Genomic DNA, 20,898 nt, shown 5'->3' on the forward strand with positions numbered 1-20,898 from the left:
AAGAAAGAAAGAAAGAAAGAAAGAAAGAAAGAAAGAAAGAAAGAAAGGAAGGAAGGAAGGAAGGAAGGAAGGAAGAAAGGATTCCATAAAAACAGTCCTTTGACTACTACACTTGTGCTGTGATATGCAGACCCATTCGTGTACAGCATACACACCTAGATACATAACAATAAATGATAAACAGAAATAAAAATTTTAAGAGTGGTGACATTTCTCTTTTTAGATACTTGTCTTTTCCCTTGAGCATTGCTTTAGTACACTGAAGGTTAATCACCTTAATTCTTCTTAATTGATATTCTCTTGTAGGTTCTCAGGGAGCAAAGCCCCATCTCTTGTAGGCGCCACCCACTAGAGAACAGTAACCTACCACTGCCTCAGGTACTGTACCATCCTGAGCTCTCATTAAAGCTATAGTAACTTTTCTCCTAAGACATAATTAAAATAAAGTCATGTGACCAAATGAGGGCAGGTGTCCCAGTTAGCTCTAGTTAACCCTTGCAAGTCAAGCCTTAGAATCTCTGGTCAAAACGATGTAAAGGCTTAATATCAAAATTTTATTTGATATTTCATTAAGCAGGATATATTTTACACTCTGAATACATAAAAATACCTTCAAGCTTGATATGGATGAAGGCAAAGTAACAAATCTACTTTTCCTAAATTATGGCTCCTTTTTCTTATTCATTATGTTGCTATTAACAGATCTGTATGTACCCTCCTAATATGTATATAAATGTGTCCTGTGCTCTTCCAACCATCTGGAGTGAAATGGCACATGGGTAGCAAACTGCTATTTTAAGCACTGAATGCATTATCTATAACTAAGCATGATTATCTCCTACACTGTTAATTTCCTGCTGGGTCTGTGTAATTCTGGTATCTTCATGGTCCATGCACAACTGTGTAGCATCTTACATTAAGTATCCATGTACATTAAGGAAGGAAACCAGAGTTTTCCTTAATAGTATGTTAGCTGCAGCATTCTGGTGCCAGGGTTGCAGGATGAAGACCCCAGGAGGCTAGTAAACCACTGTTTGTAACTGAAGAATTACCTGTTTATTTAGCTGCTTCAATCAAGGCAAAGAAAAGCATCCAATTTGGCTTTTCAGCCATTAAGCATCATAGCCGGATATGGGAATTTCTTCTTGGCATTCCTCTCTGTTGATTTAAAACAAAGAAAAGAGCAATTTTTTTTCTTTTTTTACTGGACTCTTAAGTGGCTGCATCTTCTGTTTTACAGTGAGGTCAGCTGAGAACCATATGCTAAATGTGCACACTGTGAAGTACATCAGAGCCTGCATGTCCAATAAAGTGTTCATTTTGCAAACCTAGCAAAATGGCTGTACAGACTCAGGCAGAAGCCAACTCTGAGATTATTTCTGGTGAGAGGCTCCTGGGGTTCACCAAGCCTGGCTGGATGATAGCATAGGGCTACCTCCCAGCAAAACTGAGTGCTGACATCAGCTATCTTCTTCCCCATGTTTAAAAAAAAATAGGTCTAAAGAATCCCAGAAGGAGTAGACAAGATGTTAAAGGATATTTTTTCATCCTTCACCATAATCCTCTCTGTGTGGTACTTTCATCCTGCTTTAAGACAAAATGAAAGTGAATTACGTGTCTTAAGGCCTTCTTCAAAAAAAAAAAATCTGTGTTCTACATTACATTTCCAAGACAGACTTTCCCAGGTTAGAAGTTAACCTTACATGCTCAACAAGAGAGATGTCACAGATGGCAGGTCCTAGTCCTTCTGAGTCCTGGAACTGCACAGCACTCTCCTCTCTATTTAGCTGGGGAAATCAGGGGCTTGGGCCCCATCTCCTCTCAGAGAACATGTATCCTAACCAATTAGACTTATATTCTCCTTTGTGTTATATTTAAGAACATTCAGTCTTACAATCACAGGGAGAGAAAAATGAAAAACAGGTCTGGGCTCATTCTGTGTGAACACATGCATTTATCCCCTATGATGGCAAATAGCCTTTTGTCCTGTTTGGTTTGCAAGTTTACCATAGCTTGAGGGTGAAAGCAAGCAGCTCAGAGTTGCTGCTTTGCATGTGTATTCTCAACTATTTCTCACAGAAACTGTGCAAGATGGATATAACAGTTCGCATTTGCCTACACAAATACTGATTGCATTTCTTAGATTTATAAGAGTAGAATAAAATGCATCTGATTATTAAGTTCATGGCCTACCTATTTAAGTATGACACACAATAGTTAGAATTGGGTGAAGAGGGGCACTGGGAAGTGAATTCACAATGTTGTTCTCCTACATGTCAGACCATTGTTCTATAGCTAAGCTGCCTTGACCAATTTAAAATTTAAATCATAACTTTGGACAATTACCATTGTAACTGGGACACAGATTCCCAGGATTCTCTTATCCTGAGTCAAAACAGTTCTAAAGTTGTTTTAAATGGTATCAGTTACACTAGTAAGTATCTGCTAGTACTGAGTATGGTGAGCTGATGAGAGACAATAAATAGAAACATGCTTATTGTCTAGCAGAGGATAAAGAAAAGTATTCCCTTGGTGAGGTTTAGAGAGACATGTCAATGTTTACCAACAGACCCAGATACTTTTCAAACATCCCACTCTAGAAGTTGAACTCCTTCATAGCACGGAGTGTGATGAATGTTTACCTGGGCTTAGGGTCACTGAAACAAGTCAACAAAATTTCAAATATTGTCACCTAAACATTGTTTATTAAGCTAGATGTAGTTGTACATGCATACAGTCCCAACATTCATGAGCCAGAGGCAGAAGGTTCAAGACTCAAGCCTAAGTTACACAATGAACCTCTGATGCAAAAGAAATACATTTCATCTCATTTTAATCTTCCATTATACCAAACTACATCCTTTTCCACCATGCAATCACATTCAACCAACACGTCATTCATATTTCTTGTTAAATCTTACATCACATGCAAGAATGAGAACCAACATGAACTAGGAAAACCCATCTAAACTCTCATCTCTGAACACTTTCTCACTCAGAATCCCAATATGCTCCTGTCTATGGGTCAAAACACACCTAAAGCTGCTATACATAATATAAATTCTAACTATACAGGTTCAGTATTGAGTATCTCAGGATGAAAAGTAAGCCTAGTAGGATAGAGCAATCCCTTCTGGGTTCTATCACCAGGACCAATTGCTGGTTTCTAAGAAGTATCTACTCAATATTTACTTAATGGTTGGATTACTGGATGAACAAAGTGTTTCATATCAGAAATTCCAAAAACTTCATGTTCTAACATTTTAACCAAGGTTTAAAAGAATGGATAGTCTGGTATGACTGTGTAAAACAAAGGTACTTGAGATTTCTCTGAATACAGGATTCCTTGCACACTGGAAAAACAGAAAACACCAACTAAAGGAAGAGACAAGCTGAACCTTGTGGAAAGGATTATTCATGTAACCTTATTTGTCCCAAGAGAGTTGTAGGGTAGACATAGACTCACCTTGTAAATGAATAGTTGGCTGCAGTAGAAAGAGAAGATAAGGCAAGCCTTGAGGCCCTGCCAGCTTTCCCACTGCCCAGCCGTCACCTACTGAGTAACATATAATTGGTCTGGGAGACATGGAATGGGAGAGGTTCTAATTATGGACAAGCTAATGATGCCCAAAATAATTACTCTGGAGCCTTTTGCATTGTGTGGTTTCCATTTTATGGTTTTAAGAAAAGAGAATGTGACATTCATCATGGTCAAGTCCAAATTCCTTCAATATGATAGAAATGTAATACAACTTGACATGAAAGAATTCTACTCAGCAACTCCATGTGTACCCCTCCTGACAGACTCCGCAGCTCTCCCATTCCCAATGTGGATTTCTTTGTAAGGCCTGTCAGCCATCTCAACCACCACATTGCATTTATTCTCCTTGAAAATACCATGCTCTGACCTTCTTCATTTCCTCCCAACACTTTATATCTCCTAGAACATTACCCAGCCAGTTTTCTGTTTATCATCTCCCTGCTATTTTATACTTCCCATGTGTCTCACCAGTCTCCTAACAGGGTGCCTGCTCTAAGCCCACACCCAATAGAAACCTCCTACAAGTTAGACTCCTTTCCCAAAGTGTTAAATGATAATGCACTCATTAATTCTGAAACTGTCTTCTATTTTTCTCACTTCCTCCTTTTTGTTAATTGCATTGCATCAAAGCTCAAACTTCCCAGGTTGCCACATCAGTATGTATTTTAAGTGTAAGATTGCTTTACTGTGTAGGGGGCAGAGGATCTCTACAAAAAGGAAGATGAGACTACCTCCAGTGTTGTACTCCCACTCAAGACTGAGTAAGAAGAGCCACGAAACAGAAGGAGGGTATGTTCAAGGCACCAGGCACTTCCTGATAAAGATAAAATGGCTCTCCAACTGGCAAGAGGGGAGAACCTCCCACATTCAGGACCCAGGTTGATAAAGAAGCCAAAATATCTGGAATATTTTAAATGAGCCACTGTAGAACCGCAGAAAGTTTGGGGGAATGAGTCCCTTCCATCTTGTTTCTTTCTAAACAGAGGACTTAATCATCAGGCCTTCTTACTTTACAGCAATGTTCAATATACACAAGTAACACAGGTATGCTCAACACACACCAGTAACACAGCTATGCTCAGTACACACCAGTAACACAGCTATGCTCAGTACACACCAGTAATTCAGCCATGCTCAGTACACACCAGTAATGCAGCTATGCTCAATACACATCAGCAATGCAGCTAGCCTCGATACAGATCAGTAACTCAGCCATGCTCAGAACACACCAATAATGTAGCTATGCTCAATACACACCAGTAATGCAGCTATGCAACATACTTCAATAAGAAAATGAAAAGATGTGAGATGACATATATGTACAAAAATTTCATAAGAAAACCCAATATTTTGTACACTAACACAAATGTTAATTCAGAATGACCAGAAATGAAACTGTAGATAAACAATCCTACATTTGATCACATTCTGTGATCACAGACATTGTATCAGTCAGCTACTTTATGAAAACCTTCAATGGGCCTATCTACTTCTTTGCTAATTATTTAATGCTTACTACAGACTCAGTAACACAGATTTGTCTTACCCACAAAATATCAGTACATACGCTCCTAGTTCTGTATTGTGTGTGTACATGCCTCTGTGACTGTGTGTATGTATGTGTGTGTGAATGTGTGAATATATGTGAATGTGAACAAATATGTTGGTATGTTTGTGTGTGTGTGTGTGTGTGTAAATGTAAGACTGTGTGTCAGATTTATTGATGTTAAATGAACACAGGGTAAAACTCAACCTCTTTAGTTATTCAGTTATAAGTACTATTATAAATTCAAATAGTTATGACCATTAGAAAATAAAGGTACATACAACTGCTATGCCCCAGAGGTCCCTCTTATCTGGATACATAACCCCTTTCCTCAGCCTCAGTATTGGTAGACAAAAGTACATTTACTTGTCCCATAGTCTCGCCTCTCCAATAATGTCATAAAATGCACTTGCCTTTTGTTGATGTATGACATCAGAAGACATGAGTGCCATTGGTAGAATTCCGGGGTTCCAAAAGTGTCAGAGAGAAGAGACTGACGTTCATGGTTAGAAAGTAAACAACTGTACAGAGACAACCTTTTACAGTCAAAAAAGAAGACACAACACCTTTGAAGAAGATATCAGAAATTGTTGCAGAGATGATGGCTAACAGAGACAGAGTGATGGCAGAGAAAGTGAAGAGAGAGAAATTAAAGAAACAGCAGAGAGAAGAGAAGAAACAAACGAGGAACGGCAAGTGAAGAAGTGAAAGAGGAAAAATACAGAGTTGACAATAAATAGAGTGGAGACGAATCAAAGGCACTGTGCAATAGCAGTGGCAGAGAAACAAATGACCAATATTTCAATACACAATTAAAAGTGAGGCAGTTGGAATGCTGAGGAATGGCAGGCTTCTAGCTGTTGAGTTATGCTTCCCTCTCTCTCACACCTGCAGTTTCCTCCTGTGTTTATGGCAGCTCTTAGGACATTGAATTGTTATGTAGGGTTTGGTTTAATCTCATCTTTCTACTGTGATTTTTACTATGAGTAGTGGGGGATTATGGTAACATTGTGACTACCTCAATGGCAAGTACTTCCAAGCTCATCATCAAATTTCACCTAGCACTTCCCACAGTGCCTCATGAATGGCAGATGTATGTCAAGTGTCCCTGAATAAGTAAACAGGTTAAGAGGCAGACAACACCCTACTTCAAAAGCTAGATCTGAACCAAGATTTTCAACAAGCACATGTTACTATAAATTTCTTTAGAGGACTGTTTGCAGCCCTTGACTTGTATTAGTTGCCCCTCTTTGACCATCGAGTTCATGTAAACAATCAGATAACCCAAATTAGTTCACAGTAGAAACAGATCAATAGTAGACATAGACAGAAGAATGCACCTCTGAGAAAATTGGATCATTATGGTTTGTGGACTATGAAATTACAGAACACCACCAGGCATATGCCATGGAGTTTCATGTGATGTCCCTTCAGCAAGGCATCATTAATTTCTAGAACTCTGTGAATGAAGCCACCACAGACAGCCATTTGTCTTGATGGTCTCCAATTACATTATATTATTGCTACATTCATAAAAATAATGCCTGTGACCCACCATCAATTGGCCATGCACAAGAGGCAGCTTTTAGCTCCTGCAAATTGATCGACTAACCTGATGAAGGCATCCAGGACAAGCTCTGGTCAAGAAATACCTGAGCCCAGGAAGGATGTTTCCTGATATGAATGAAATTATAACTACCTCTTTCCATACTTAACCCCATATATAGTTGACTGATAGACTTATTATAAGGCTTTCACTGTTGGAGGTTAAGGAGGATAAAGAGGGTTGAAAGTCTGGCTTCTCCTTGAGCTAATTAGTCAAAAATGAATCCTATCTCACCTTTCCTGCAAGTCTTGGAAATATACTGCTAGAAAGTAGGTTCTTAGGAATTTTATTTCTCAGGCAAGACCAAGACCTGTAAAATACCTAGGTTTTCTCTACAAAGGATCGTGAAGGAAAATGATTTCTCCGTGGTTTCTGAAAAGCTCAACCCAGAACCTCTCAATGTGGGGTCACTGTGGTACATTTAACAGATCATAATAGATGAAGGTAGACACTGATTCAACATCATATGCCAGTTTCTAAGAAGAAAACTGGCCACAAAGATTCACAGAAAAGGGGATTCTCCTCTCATTGATGTGATGTAGCTATGAGTCTAGAACAGCAACAAGCTGGAAAACACCAGAAGCTAGGGAAAGGCCCAGAAGTATTTCCTCCTACATTCACAAAGACTATGTACCTAAGTTAACCCCTCGATTTCAGACTATCTTCCAGAGAGGTGAGATAATAGACTTCTAATGGTCAAGCTATCAGCCTGTGTGCTCTGTGATAGAAATGGAAGAAAGTAACCTGAGGGTGAGCCTTGAAGATCACCAGGGCCAAGTGTTAAGAACCAAGCTCTGAAGGCAGACATCACATAAGCAACACTAGCCATTCACCTGTCAAGTAAATGCCACATCATTTAGACAAAAAAGTGCAAATGTCCTATGAAAAAGAGGCAGCAGATTTTGGCAGAAGGTGGTGTGTGGAATTCCAAAGGGTATGTGAAGTGTGGCAGAGGTTCAAGTGGGGCACTACTCAAAGCTGTGGGCTCTCTGGGACAATGCATTCTCCTTGCTAAAATAAGGCCAACAAATATCTTGTTTTCCCATATGGAACTGTCTCTACCTAGACATGCTAATGGTCAGAAGTAAAAATCTTAAAAGAAAATCATGCGTACCCTACAAAGGCTAATGCAACATTTGTCACCTTTATTAAGAACCTTGAGGGATTTCATAGTCCATTAAGAATGTTGGTATTTTCAAGTGAATAATTCAGGAATGTTTAGAAATTATATCTATTCAATTCTCCAGTAATAAATTATATATATCCTGGAGCAAAAGTGTAAGTGAACATAGTAAGGATAAATTACTATTAAGAATAAAAAGGAGAAGATATTTGCAATCAAAAGTCAGAGTCAACAAGATAGCTTGTTGGGAAAGAGAGCACCTTAGCTTGAAACTCCTGGTCCCACATGAAAAGAAATGAGTAGACATGAACATCCAAGCCATGGGGACAGAGGTAGAATTGCCTAGAGGTGCTGCATAGCCTCCAGATTCAGTGAGAGACCCTTTCACAAGAAAGTAAAACAAGAATGAGAGAGCAGGGCACCTAGTATCCACACTCTCAAACACATGTCTGCATATACCACACATACATTTAACACACACACACACACACACACACACACACATCCCCCAAATAAAAAGGTCGATATACTTCTATAAACAAGCATATGTTTGCAGCTAAAAAAATCTACATGAATTAAAATGGTGAAAACATTATTAAATGTAATTAAAAATGAAATCAAATATAAACAATGATGGTTTAGAATTGTGTGCAAACGTAAGGAACTTATGAAGACAAAGGTACACACACAAGTGCTCTTACATGTGCCCTAAAGAAGTATTATATGTCATGTATGTTTGTACTTGAGATGTTCTCAAAATGTCAAGAGATCCCACTCATCCCAATAGTCTTTACAATGAAAATACAATGAAGGCTTGATAGTTACTAGCACTAGCTGCTCTTACAGAGGTCTTGAGTTCAGCATCTGACTTTCCCTCCAGCTCCACATTCATTTTTAGATTGGTTCAGTGTGGTATCTATTCTACTACCTATCATGAGCATGGCATCCCACTCATTGGTAAATTTTGAATCCATATAGAACTTGCCTGAAACATGCTTCCAAGCCCATTAATGGAATATTCCCCTGCTGTCCACCCACAGCAGCTACTCCTTCTAAAGAACCCTCATTGATATCTCTGCAGCCAAATCACCCCTGAAAAGTCTAGAAGGCATGTCCCCACCAACTCTGCAAGCAAGCCTTATTCACTGTGTACTTCACCTCTGTGAAGTTAGTGTTTTGGACTACAGAGAACAAACACATAGTCATCTATTAAACTTAGCTTGGTCATCTCCTGTCCTTCTCACCCCCTCACTCTTTCCCATGCTTTCCTCTCTTTCTATAACTTTGACCAAAGTACAGCCATCTCCAGGATTTGGCTCCAGCCTCTTCACGCTTGTGGTTTCAAATATTCATCTTGTCTTTCTTAGTTCCAACCTATCTCAAGTTGAAGAGACATATTCCAACTGCTTGCAGGATTATCTCAAAAAAAAAAAAGACATTTCCTTGTCCATAGCCTACTTGATTATCACTTTAAAATTATGACAATGTATTTCAGTATAAAAGAGTTGGGCCTGGGACCTGGAGACTTGGCCCAACACTTAGGAGCACTGGCTACTCTTGCAAAAGACCCAGGTTTGATACTCAGCACCAACACTGTAGCTCTCAACTTTCTGTAACACCAGTTTCAGGAGATCTAATGCCCTCTTCTGATCTATGCAAATATCAGGCATGCATGTAGTATGCAAACATATATGCATAAAAACATCCATAGATGTAAATTAAAATAATTAAATTTTTAAAAAAAATGTTGTGTCCATGTGCATATGTACAAATTGACTTTGATATATCTGTTTGGGCAGCTTTTTCAGTATTTGAAATACATTATCAGTAACTAATAAGCTATATAGCAAATAAATTAAATTTCTGTCAAAACACACCAGTTGATTTGCATGAATTATGCCAGATGTAAATTTATATTGATAAAATGAAATTGAGTAGTATTCATGGAACATTTTATGTAGCCCACTGCCCTGACGATGAGATATCATATGCAGGAAGCAAGCGATCCCAGCAAGATGCTAGCTCTGAGTGTCATCCTACACTTGATCACATGTAGCCTGCTTCTGGCCAAATGCCTCTTCCATTTCATTATCCTCTACCCCATGGGCTACTCATTCATCCTATTTCCTGGCCAAATAGGCCAATATATACTGACATAAAGCAACACTAGCCTTCATCTCAGAATTCACCTTATATACAAAGCAGCGATGACCAGAGTATTAAGACCGAGTCAGAGATGCCTCTGAACCCCCTGATCTCTCCCTGGTAAATTTTCTCCATTGTTGTTTTCTGCTTTTTAAAAATGTTCCCTTGCAGGAGACTTTCAGTTGACTATCTGTGGCATGATGCATATTTAAGCACAAATGATGTTTCTGTGAAGACAAAGAAACTATAAATGAAGAATTTGTAGAGCTAGCCATCAATTCTAAGTTTGCACAGTAGTTCTCTAATTTTGGATGAAGTTTTTGAATTGCTTCGTAAGCCAGAATAGAAAATTCAATCAGATGTCACTAATACTGAAAGTACAATATGAGTTTGTATGGTCCTTTACTCTCACCCACAGAGACCTGAGTACTTCATGTAGCTTCTCGTCTACTATTTTTGACAAGGAAAATATTTTGGAGGAAACATGACCCTGTTGGCTCCTCCATATTACATTGATGAGCTGAAGAATAGAGAGAACAGATGTCTGTATTTTTTGGACAGCATGACCCTCAAGCCCTCAGGACAGACAAGTAATTTTATATATACAAGTAATGTTTTGGCATTTGGCAAGAGAGTCTTTAAATGAAGGTGACTCCATCAACCTCTTCGCCATCTTCTGTATTAAAATAAAATTAATTTTCTTGTTGTATACAGTTGGCATTTATATTAATCTTACTCAAAATCTTCCTTGACAAGTCTTCCATGTTCAAATACAGCCAAAATTCTGAGCAAGAGTCTCCAAAGACAAATTCCACTGTCCAGCCTCTGCAGTGTCATTAAACTTCCCCCAAGGCATGGTCTTGTTTCTTGATTCCTACCATTTCTAAAAGGCCACAAAATTGCCTTTCACCTTGCTCTATGGAATAAACCCTGTTCAACTGCCAGGTTTGAAATGATGTCCACCCCCTCAGGAGAAATTTACATTTCCTTACATCATAAAACCATATGTCTACCTAGTTGTACATCATTTATAACACCTAACACACTCTTTTGTCTTGTGCTATAGTGAATAAACACTCTAGTTCCTCAACTAGCTCTTATGTTCCTTGAGGGTTTCCATTCTGTGTACCTTGAGTTGCCTTGCATGTACACTGGCATTGTTGGATGATAATAGTCACATTAAAGTAGAGATAAATTGAGGTTATTTGAGTAAGAGTCACTGAGCAAATGTTAATCAAATAGCAGTGTTATTCCTTATTCAAGGAACTATCCAAACATGCACTTGCACATAAGACATAGTACATACAAAAGTCTACACAGAAGTTGTCAAATAAGTGATTGTGTATCAGGGAGAAGAAAACGTACAGATTGAACTGCCCTTCATGAAGAAAGTTGTTGCTGACTTTGAATGTCTGATTGTGTGTGTGTGTGTGTGTGTTGTGCATGTGTATGTGTGTATGTATGGTGTGTGTGGTGTATGTGTGGTATGTATTTGTGTGTGTGTGGTGTGCATGTTTTATATATATGTGTGTGAGAGAGAGAGACAAAGAGACAAAGAGGCAGAGACAGAAGCATAGAAATACAGAGACAGAGAGACAGAGAGAGGGAGACACAAAGAAAGAACCACTTTTATTTTCTTTCCCTTGTCTTTTCTAAATGAGAAAAAGGAACATATGAACATGTGCTTGTGCACATGCACACATACTCTGTACATGTATAAACATTAGCAAAACTGCACTCTATATCTACCTAAAATAAACTATGCATGGCTTATTTTCCCTTCAGCAACTGTAATGAATATTCCTATCTGAAATCAGAAATTGAATCTTTCTTGTAATCTGATTATTCTGTGTCACTTTTAGAATTCTTCAACTAACTCCCTGATGTAGCCCTCAATGGACAGCATCTGTGATTTGTCTTTGCAACTTATAGTGACCATCCCCTGAGTCTGTGTCCTGAGCTACTGGGAGATTGCCATCTTTCAGGAGAGTTTCACATGCTGAAGCCCTCTCGGTCACTGTGTGCTAAGTACTTTCATTGTTTCTGATATTTCTTTCCTCTTTAAAGTTTTCAGTGGTGTTGGTGGTGGATTTGATAAAGCATCTTACTTATGTAGCCCTGGCTGGCTTAGAATTTTCTGTATGAAATCTACCTGTTCTGCCTCCCAAATGCTGGGATTAGTAGTGTGTAAAACTATTCCCAGCATCTCTTAAGTTCTTTATTGCTTTGTATTCTATGAATTTATTCTGGCTTAGTTAATAGATACCTTATTTTAAGTATAGAGTAAAAGACATTGATACAAGAATGATCTTCCTATATCTAGAAAGGATAAAAGTGAAAAATAACCGAAGCATGTTCTGGGAAATTGGAAATGGGGTTCACAAATGTACTCACAAAAAATTAAAATCCAAATTACTTCTACTACATTAGTGCCTAGCAGAAACTAATAGAGACAGTTGATAAAAGTAAAAATGGCTTTTAAAAACAAACATTCTAGTATAATTCTAGAAATATGACATTCTATGTCAAAAAGCACATTTGCTTTGTCTTATTGTAAAATTATCATAGCTTACATTCTGGTGATAAAATCTGGGTGTCCTTTCTGTTAGTTTCTAATCACAGAGTTCACGTGGAACTACTGGGCTGTTTCTAGGCAACCATATTCCATGGTCTAGAATCCTTTGTCTCCTTATCTACTGAGAGTCAAGCTCCTCACAACTCTTCTACACTTGTGTGTTTGCAAGGAAGCCAAAAATTTGTAAAGTTCCACCATCGGTGTTCCTACTAATTTTGAGCGGAATGTGTATGTATGTATTCAAAGTTTGGAACAGAATGATGACCTTCTCATTTTATAATTGTTAAAGAGATTTTCTTTAACAATATACATCTAAATGTAGCCCCACATTTAAACCCTTGGGCATAGACTGGCACATCTTGGACAACACAATATGATCCTGTTTCAAATCAGAGAGTGAGAAGAATTCGAGGGATATAGCTCAATGGTGGAGGGTTTTCCTAGATTGTTTGAAACCCTATATTGAATCTCCAACATTTCAAAAACAGGAAGGAACTGAGGGAGGGAAAGGAGATGGGTGAGAAATAAGGATACTAATACTGTGATAGTAACAGAAACTTGGTGAGAGAGAAACACAAAGACCATTTGAAATATTGGACCACCATCCAGTAGTACAAGTACAAATCCCTCAGAGGCATCAAGCTAAGGCAGAGACAGAGCATCCTGGCATTCCATACAATGCAAGTTGGCTTCAAAGATGCTATAAACATACTAACTCACCCTACCATTTTATACATTCACCTCTCCTATCTGTCCTGAAATGTCTCTTCAGAAGCTGCAGAAATTAGGTATTGGTCTCCCCTTTAGAAACTGAGGGGAATCATAGTAAAGAAATGTAGACTTTAAATAGTGGGTCATTTTCTTGCATTAATTCTCTTCTGCCATTAAATTTGTTGTCTGACCATTACACACATAGGTAGCATATTTGGATGACTTTCAGCCTCACCCTCTCTCATTTCCCTCTTGCCGCTGCTATCCACCATTATCTCTACCTATTGCTTTCCCACATTGGTTTCTTCTCATTTTTTTGATCCATTTGAGTTTAATCAGAACCATCTGTGTGACATTGGGTTTGGAACTGTACCTTTGAGCACAGTTGGCTCATCAGTAGGTACACAACTGAAGATAGTGTCTGCTCCTTCCCCAGAAAAAATCAATAGCTTATAGTTTAGCCGGGATGCGAAAGATAACAAGGGCTCCTCTCCATTTATTGTTGACTGCTGGTGTGAGAACGTGATTTTGTTGGTTGTAGAGCACATGAAGATAGTATTTCAGAGCTCTTCTCCCCTTTCCTGTTCCTTGCGGCTTTCACTATTCCCTTCCTCTCTTACACACCGTTCTCTGAATCTTAAAGGTGAGCACATGACAATCCTGTTTAGAGATGAGTCCCCACCATCGCTTGATCTTAGCACCTTGACCATTCATGTATCTCACCATGTATTTTGCCAACATTCATTGTGAATTTTCTCTAATTAAGACTGAAGCAGCCTTTGTCTGTGCTTATAAATGTAACTATTTAGAAGGCAGCTTCAAGCTTCATCAGCTTAGCCAAACAACAGTAGGAAGCCCATGCCCCAGGTCCTATAACATCCTCCACCATGGGTTTTTAGCATTCTGTCTTGTAGAACTTGCCTCAAAACTAATCAGAGAACACCTGGTTGCCCCTGTAAAAATTGTACCACTAACTGTTCAAGTGAGAATATCTTGCCTGGCAGGGTGTAGAGTAGTTCGTAGGGTTCACACTGGGTAAAACAATTGAAGCCCTTTCTTAGTTAGCAGACTGAATTGTACCTCCAAGCACTGTGAAAGCTGGCCAGCAAGGACAAAACTTCCAGCTTAGATCCTGCTTCCCTTATGTGTCTTGAAACAAGATCTGTGGTACTATAAGTGAGAAGAAACTATCAACTGGTTGTGGTGAGCAACCAAAATGAATGTCGGGATCTTGTATTGCTTTGGGTGTCTCTGGTACCTCTGTTACCAACACCTCATAAGGAGGTACCCAACACCTGGCATTGGGGATTTTATTCAGTAATCTGTTAGATGCAGCATAATTCAGCTATGTAGGCTATGGCTCTTCTGATTCTCATATTGTTTAGTTATCTCAGAAAGTCAAACAAAGTTTCCTTGTGGATTTTTCAAGCAACTTTCATGTAGTTTAATCTTCCTCCCCCTTCCACCTCCCTCATCCCTGTACCATCGCCCCTTTTAACATTCCTTCTTCAGTGTCACCCCTCTTAGCTTTATCACCTAGGTTCTGCTATATTCCCTCCCCTGACCACCTTCAGACCAACGATCCTCTTATAGTTTTCTGGATTCCAAGTTAAATACAGAAATCTCAACCTTTGAAACTATGAGAGAGAGCATATTCATTTGTCTTTCTGGGCCTGGGTTACCTCACGCTGTGCAAATTCTATCTTCCTGAAAAATTCACAATTTTTATGAATTTTTGTGAAAAAATTGTTTCTCTTTACAGCTGAACAAATTTCCATATGAATATGTATCACATTTGCAATACTCATTCACTCATTGATAGACATCTAGGCTGACTCCATTTCCTAGCTTTTATGAATAGAGAAGCACTGAACATAGTGACCACGTACCTCTGTAGTAGGATACAGAGACCTTTAATATGCCTTTGAATGGGTTGGCTGGACTATTTAGTATTTCTATTCTTACCTTGGTGAAGAACCTTTACACTGACTGCTTTGATGTCCGTGTCAGTGTATACCCCTACCAACAGAGAATACAGGTTACTCTTTCAAGATATCCTCCCCAACACTTGTTGTCATTTGATTTCTTAGACAGCTAATCCAACTGGGATGAGATGAGATCTCATTTGCATTTCCCTGATGAATAATGATGTTGAAACTTTTCTAAATATTTATTAGTCATTGTACTTGTTCTCTCAATAGTGTTCTATTCATATCTACAGTGCAGTTTTGTTTTAATTATCGTGTTTTGTTTGTACTTAGTCTTTTCATGTTATTGTGTATTCTGGATAGCAATACACTGTCAGGTATATGGCTGGTGAACAGTTTCTCTCATTCTATATACTGGCTCTTCACTCCATTGACACTTTCCTTTGCAGCACAGAAGCCTTTTAATTTCATGAGGCCTGCCCATCAGCTGTCAGCCTTGTCTCCTGAGCAATGCAGCCTTGTTTCAGAACTCCTTGCCTATGTCTTTATCCTATAGAGTATTCTCTACATTTTCCTCTATCTTTATTTTAAGACCTTGTATCCATTGGGAGTTGATTTTATACAGGGTAAGAGATAGGATCTATTTGGATTTATATAGATATACTCTGCTTCCCCAGCATCATTTGTTGAAGTTTTTTTTTTCAGTGTGTCAAAAAAATTAGGCTATCTTTTCTTGTCTTATCAATCTGACTGGGACCAACTAGATCTTATTCAGATCAAGTACAGAACTGAATAAGAATGGGGACTGTAAACACCATGGTCTTGTTACTAAGTATAGTGGAAGTGCTTCAAGATTTTCTTCACTTAGCATGATGACGGTTTGTCATATAGAGTCTTTATTATGTTTAGACAGGTTCTCTCCATCCCTAGTCTCTCAAAAGTTTAATAATATTGATATTTGTAAGAAAATTATTGTTTCAAAGATTCTTATAATAAAAATACTTCTATGGATTTCACTAATTCAAGGTTACTAGAAATATCCCCAAGAGGCTGTTTCAAGTGAATGGAGGACCACCCTTACTACGCAGTGTGCTTTGTATGGTCCCAACAATGCAATATCATGTCGGCAATTTCATTGCAACATATTATTTAAATTTCAATGACATCACACTATGTTTATTCCTAGATGCTGAAATGTGAGGGTAATCAATTAGGTTTGTATTTGGGGATACAACCTATACTTGAAATAACTGCCTGGACATAACTTCCTACACACCTTTGGAGGTACATCGGTAAACTTCAAACAGAACTGGGCAGATAACCCCTGTACAGTACTCATATCCAACTTCACAGATATCTGCACAATGATCCAAAGACTATCATGAGTGAATATGCAGGAAAGTGCCAATGTGAGTCCTGACTTCAATCCTAAAGGCAGCTAGAAATCCAGATTTTTTTTAATTATTCTGGTGTCTTAGATATACAAAATTGAATCCCAATGACTGCTTCATACTTTTGAGTTTTATTTCCAGCCTGATACATGCTTTTGTATGTCTTCTTTGTATGGCTCCTCCAGATGCATCTTGGTTTATGAGTCTCCCACTGTGTGACTTTTTCCCATTACCATTTATTAGACCGTTATAGCAATCAACCCCTTAGCATGTTAGATCTCAAAGAACAATGCTGGTTTCCAACAGCTATTCTTTAACAAAAAGATATATGCTTCTCTGTTGCTCATCTTTTCCATGTTTTCGTTATAATGAGCATGATAAAAAAAAATAGCCTCCTTAACGAAATAATAAAAAGAAGAAGAAAAATGACGAACTCCTTGGACAATAAAAAAAAAAAAAGTCAAAATGTAAACATGGCAGGGTGCAAGTGAATTCAGAGCCAAAAGTAAATAATCAGCTGATTTGTAGAAGCTAGAATTTGAAATGAGCACAACTGAACTGGTATTTTTTAAACTGAACATATGGTATCTTACCCTTAATAAATTGGTGTTAATAGCAACATCAAAAAATCAGGAGAGAACATTCATTTGAAACCAAAACCAAACTGCAAAGGAGGAAAAATAGACCAAAGAAATGCAGCAAGTTCAAACTCAGATCTGTTGCTTCTGTCCTTGTTAGTTAAACAGGAAAAACAAATCAATGTTACTCTAATGGATGCAACAATCATATAAGAGAGAGTTTTCAGGCAGGTGTGATACAACGGAATGATATATAAAAGAACATCTTCATTATTGTTTAAAGAATCTTCTTTCTGTAAATAAATCTCATTTAAAGGGGTCACAGCTCTAAAAAACAAGAAACCTTGAAATACCAAAAAAAAAAAAAAAAAATCTGACTCCAGGATTGCGGACAGCTCTCCCACAGAGCATAGTTCACCTGCCACCTGACATCTGAAGTTGTTCATTTGCAAATAAATCTAAAAACAATGAGTTGCCTTTAAGCACTGAAGAAACACTGGAAGACATTAATGGTGAGTCTTCTCTATGCCAAACATGGTCCTCCTACTGCCCACTGTACCTAGAAACACACATTATAAAAAAAACACTGAATATATTAATGTATCAGATGGAGCCAGGTATCTTAGTAAGGGTTCTTATTGCTGGGATTAAACACCATGAACAAAAGCAAGTCAGAGAAAAGGTTTTATTTCAATTATACGCCCCAGTAATAGTCCATCACTGAGGAGAATCATGGCAGATATCAAGTTAGGAACCCTAAGGCCTCAGAACTAATGCTGAGGCCATGGATGAATACTGCTTACTGGTTTGTTCTTCATGACTTGCTCATCCTGCTTTCTTACGCACTAAAAACCACCAGCCCAGGAATGGCACTGCCCATCCCTGAGGGATATTTTCTCAATTGAATTTACCTCTTCTAAAAGGACTCTAACTTGTTTCAAATTGACATAAAACTACTCAGCACACTAGTCAAAGTAGCAAGAGACAGAACAAAATTGGAAAGTGTGTACATATGTGCATACACGGAGAGATTAGAATTTTTTTAATTCAGCAATATTTTTTATGGCTGTATTTGAATTGATTTCACCAGCCCCCCCCCAAAAAAAAATCATGTTTGCCGGAGATAATGGATCGTGAATGCAATCAGCACTCAGAGGGTGAAACCAGGAGGGTAGGGACAAGCTTAAGGTCACCGTAGGCTACATAATGAGCACTAGGACAGCAGAGATTGCAGAGTTTGATCTAGCTCAGAAAAAAACAATATGCCATTAATTAATAAAATCCAGCAAGGCCTAACATTCAGTGAAGGTTTCCTATATTATCCTCCTTTGAACTTTCACGTTTTTGTAAAACTAACTTTCTTTCCAAGAAGAATTGCATACATTTAAAATTCATTTTCTCCTACACAAATCAAATACAAATTTAACCAAAACTACAGTAAACATGACACATGGCCAAGAAATTGGAAAGTTACTTGTTTAATTAAATGTTGTTTGTGCAGAAATGTTTCAAAGGTCTGCACACAGCTTGGATTCTGAAAGCCCATGTTGGACAAGAGCTGACTCAGGTGCAGAAGCATGTGCTAGAGTTTACTCTCTCTTTGGAAACTTCAGTCTCTATGTTAGTAGAATTCAAAGAAGGCCATCATCATATCATTGTCACAGGGCCACAGGTAGAATGTTTACGTTGACATCAAAAAAGAAATGACAGCCACATGATTGCATTATGTGATTGTTGTCTAGATTAGCATTCTTGGCTTTTACATATGAATCATAAAAAATTAGATTATATCAAAAACAAAAATAAAGGGGACATTAACCTTTTTTCCAATTAAAACTCTTAAAAAGAAATAATATGATGGAGTATAGGTAAATCCAAAAATATGAAATAGCATTACTGCTGAAGTCAAGAGTAGAGAATCCAGAAATATTCTAAGCAATTACTGACTGACTGAACTCTACTTACTTTGTATTTTATGTAACCACGGAATAATGGTGATTTAAACAAAATCCTTTTTCTACATAAATCCCCAAATGTGAGAGCAAAAGAAATTGGAACAGGGGAACCAATGGCCTTGGAGTATGAGACAGAAAAGATTCAAAACTGCTCACATTCAAAAGGCATTGTTATAGAAAAGATTCAAAACTCTTCACATTCAAAAGGCATTGTTATAGAAAAGCTTCAAAACTGTTCATATTCAAAAGGTATCAATAAGGTCTAATATCATGTGATATCTAATATCATGTGAGCTAAAACTCTGACCCCAGTCTACTGTTTTATAAAATTATGAATAAAGTACATTAATCTCTATATGACTTTTTATATATTTTATTGTATGAGCAAAAGGAAAATGTAGCCTTGAAATACCAAAGTGATGACTGGGCCAGCCTGCTGTGTACAAGCCTGTCTTAAGCGCAGGAGGATCAAGACTCAGATAAAAAACTGACTTTCAGCTCTGGCAAGGATGAGGGGACTACTCTCTCAGATATTTCTGGCAGATAAGCACATGACTACAGCTTTTTTTTGAAATGTTTTAGGCATTTCTTTTTAAATTAATAATACATAATGTTCTCTGACTGGCTTCTCCTTTAAAAGCTAGCCAGCACACAAGAATATAAGATGCACATATAAGGATATTCACTGGAGTGTTTGTAGGATGGCAAACTGACAACAGTAATGGCAATAGTAATTTTTAAAAATGTGACAGTCACATGTAAAGTAGAGTTTAAATGTATTCATTGAGTGCCAGGAAGATGGATCCATGGGTAAAAAGGCTTGCCTGGTATACCTAAAAGCCTGGTGTCAATATTCTGGACCCATAAAAGGATCGATGTGAGGAACATGAACGTATAACCCCAGCACTCCTACAACAAGACAGAAGACAGAGACAGAAAAATGGCTGGACAGTCACAGGCTAGCAAACTTGGAAAATACAGTGCAGTAGTAGAAACAAGAGAGTCTCTTCCTTGGAAAAAGTAGAAGGAGAAAACTGAGGCCTAAAAACCCATGCCTCCATATGTATGCTGTCACATACACACACACACACACACACACACACACACACTCTCACACTCACATACATACACATACACAAACATATACACACATATACACATGCACATATACACATATGCACATATACACATGCACACACATACACATGCACACACATACACATGTACACACATACACACATATACACTTGCACACACATACAGATGCACACACATACACAAATATATACACACATGTATACATGCACATGAGCACACACACAAACACATATACACATGCACATGCAAACAGATACACACACAATCACACATGCACACACACATACACACACACAAACTTACACATATACACATGCACACCCATACACACACACTTATTTTAAAAAGAACATTTACTTTTATTCATTTGTGTGTGTGTGTGTGTGTGTGTGTGTGTACACTGAGGTCTGGCAGGATGATTTAGTGAGTAAAAGTGCTTCACCAAGCCAGACTGAGTCAAACGTGAGTTTGACCCCTAAGACTCATATGGTGGCAAACAATATGTGACTACTTTAAATTGTCCTCTGGCCTCCATACCTATAGCATGGCATGCACACACACACACACACACACACACACACACACTACAAAACAAGCAATACACACAGAAAATAAATACATGTTAAAATTTTAATACATATATGTAGATTTATGTTTAAAATGAGTTATGTGTATATGTATGTGTGTGTGTATACATCAAA

Source organism: Grammomys surdaster, unplaced genomic scaffold (genome assembly GCF_004785775.1).
Source record: "Grammomys surdaster isolate TR1022 unplaced genomic scaffold, NIH_TR_1.0 167, whole genome shotgun sequence".
Lineage (NCBI taxonomy): Eukaryota > Metazoa > Chordata > Mammalia > Rodentia > Muridae > Grammomys > Grammomys surdaster.